Source organism: Silene latifolia, chromosome 7, assembly GCF_048544455.1.
Source record: "Silene latifolia isolate original U9 population chromosome 7, ASM4854445v1, whole genome shotgun sequence".
NCBI classification, from domain to species: domain Eukaryota; kingdom Viridiplantae; phylum Streptophyta; class Magnoliopsida; order Caryophyllales; family Caryophyllaceae; genus Silene; species Silene latifolia.
Genome location: NC_133532.1, coordinates 110,089,314 through 110,092,133, shown reverse-complemented (window position 1 = coordinate 110,092,133; position 2,820 = coordinate 110,089,314). Strand labels below are relative to the sequence as shown.

At 41.0% G+C, this 2,820-nt stretch overlaps 1 non-coding gene across 1 annotated transcript; it reads left to right on the top strand.

Moving 5' to 3' along the window:
• Positions 1–2,461: 2,461 nt before the first annotated feature.
• Positions 2,462–2,568, top strand: LOC141593536 (small nucleolar RNA R71). The gene has a single exon (XR_012521613.1). It is a non-coding gene; the product is annotated as a small nucleolar RNA R71 (small nucleolar RNA).
• Positions 2,569–2,820: the final 252 nt, after the last annotated feature.

The window sequence follows — 2,820 nt, the reverse complement described above, 5'->3', positions numbered from 1 at the left end:
GCTCGGATTCTTCCTTGAATACACGGATCCTTGCGCAAACCCATTCCTTAACATTCTTTCTTTCTTTCTTCCAAAACTTGTGCTCTTCATTGTGGGGGCACTACTAAGGCGTGAATAGCCTAGGCAATTGCCATCCCCACACTAAGGTAAATCACTACACATCAATTAAAATCATTAGTCCCTCCCTCACTTCTCTCTCTTCATGACAATTATTTTGATCAAGGTAAATAAAATCCAAAAATGACAAAAATGCAATGCAAAAATTAAATGTAAGTTAGGGAGTTAGAAATATTTACAAGTGGTGGTTTAGGGAGGACTCCACCAAACTCTCATTCTTGATGAGATGTCAAGGAGGCATGTTCAAGGTGTTGTTGATGTTGCTCAACACCTCGAAGAAGTAATTAAAAGCTTGTTCATTGTTGTGGTAGAGGTCCTCAATAGACCTTGGTCCTTGTTGTTGATCATGATCGATGGCATGCCCAATGTAGGGATTAAAGATCCCTTCAAATTCGTCGTCCCAAAGACCACAAACTTCATTGAGTTGATCATTGAAAATCTCTTGCTTGGATGGAGACAACTCTCCCAAATTCTTCTTTTGGCTAATGAGGCCATCTTCTTCTTCCTTGGTTGATTTTGATGAGCTATGCAAGCTCTCCTTGTCACAATTCACTTGCTCTTTGAATGGAGCATCTTCAACTTTCTTCCTCCATTGGAGTTCCGATCTCTTCTTTTCATCTTTCCGGCTATAGTGATCAATCATGAAACATGGCTCATGCAAACGAGGAGCTCTCATGGTCTTATCAAGATTAAAAGTTATGCTTTCATCTCCCACTTCTAGAGTGAGCTCTCCATGCTTCACATCAATCACCGCACCCGCGGTGTGTAGGAAAGGTCTTCCTAAGATGATTGGAATGTTGGAATCTTCCTCCATATCAACAATGACAAAGTCCACCGGGATGAAAAACTTCCCAATTCGCACGGGGACATCTTCCCATATCCCTAGCGGTGTCTTCGTTGATCTATCGGCCATTTGAAGTGTGATATTGGTGCACTTAAGCTCTCCCATTCCCAACCTTTTACTCACCGAGTACGGCATGACACTCACACTAGCCCCTAGATCACATAAGGCTTTGTTGATTGTTGTGTCGCCAATGGTACACGGTATTGAGAAGCTTCCCGGATCCTTTAACTTTGGAGGTGAACTCCCTTGAAGTATTGCACTACTCACCTTAGTGAAGGCGATAGTCTCAAGTTTCCGGATCGACTTCTTCTTTGTGAGAATATCCTTCATGTATTTCGCATAGGCCGGAACGTGATTGATTAATTCCGTAAAAGGAATTGAGACTTCTAAGTTCTTCACAATTTCCATGAACTTTCCAAGTTGATCATCAAATTTAGGCTTGGCTTGACGACTTGGAAAAGGAAGTCTAATCACAATGGGTTCCTTTTCTTTGGCTTTGTCTTCATTTTTCTTTGAGTTTTCTTCTTTTGATGATTCCCCTTCTTTGGGACTTTGCACCACAACTTCATTCTCACTAGCTCTCACAACTTCATCCTCAACTTGCTTCTTTGGTGCTTCATATCTTGTACCACTTCTCAAGTGAATGGCACTAACCGTTTCATGTCTAGGGGATTACTTTGAGGTGGTAATTGCCCTTTTTGTCTTTGTGAGTTCGAAGATGCTAGTTGGGTCAATTGTGTTTCCAACATCTTGGTGTGAGCTAGAATGTTGTTGATGGTGGTATCCTTTGCTTGGCTATCTTTTTGCATTTGAGTGAAAAATTCTTGTTGATTTTTTTGCATTTGAAGGACCGCTTTTTGGACATCAAAACTTTGGTCATTTTGGTGATTGTATGGATTTTGATTTTGATAACCTTGGTTTTGATTGAAAAAGGGTCTTTGATTTTGATTTCTCATGGGTGGTGGAGTGTATGTTGGTTGAGGGTTTTGGACATTTTGGCTTTTGTATGAGAGATTTGGATGGAATTTGGTGTTTTCATTGTAAAAATTTGAATAAGGGGTGCCACTTTTGTAAGCTTGGAAAGCATTGACTTGCTCGGTTGTTCCCCTACATTCACTTGAGTCATGACCTAAGGTTCCACAATTCTCACATATCCCGCTTGGGATTGATGAGGATGCCGTCAAGGCATTGACATGATGCTTTGTTGATTTTGAGTTTTCCTCAAGTCTAGCCATAGCTTGTTCAAACTTCAAGTTGATAGTGTCAATGTGAGCACTAAGTTGAGCACCCAATTGAGTAACGGTGTCCACTTCATACTTTCCTCTAGTAGCCTTGCGAGGCCTACTATATTGCGAATTATGGACCGCCATTTCCTCAATCTTGTTCCATGTTTGATTGTCATCAACTTCGGTGAACATTCCATTTGATCCCATATTGAGAATGTTCCTTGAATCTTCATATAAACCATTCCAAAATTGTTGCACTAAAAACCATTCGCTAAGTCCATGGTGAGGACATGAGCGACAAATACCTTTGAACCGCTCCCAAGCTTCATACAAAGATTCTTCATCCCTTTGCTTAAAACCCGTAATTTGAGCTCTTAGCATATTAGTCTTTTCCGGTGGGTAGAATTTTTTGTAGAAAGCGAGAGCTAACTTCTTCCAAGAATCTATTCCAAGAGTGGCCTTATCAAGGCCCTTCAACCATTGCTTTGCGGTGCCGATTAACGAAAAAGGAAATAAGACCCATCTAATTTGGTCTTGAGTCACGCCCGTTTGAGAGATAGCTTCACAATAATCACAAAATGTTTCCATATGAGAATGAGGGTCCTCACTTGGCATGCCCCCGAATTGGCTCCT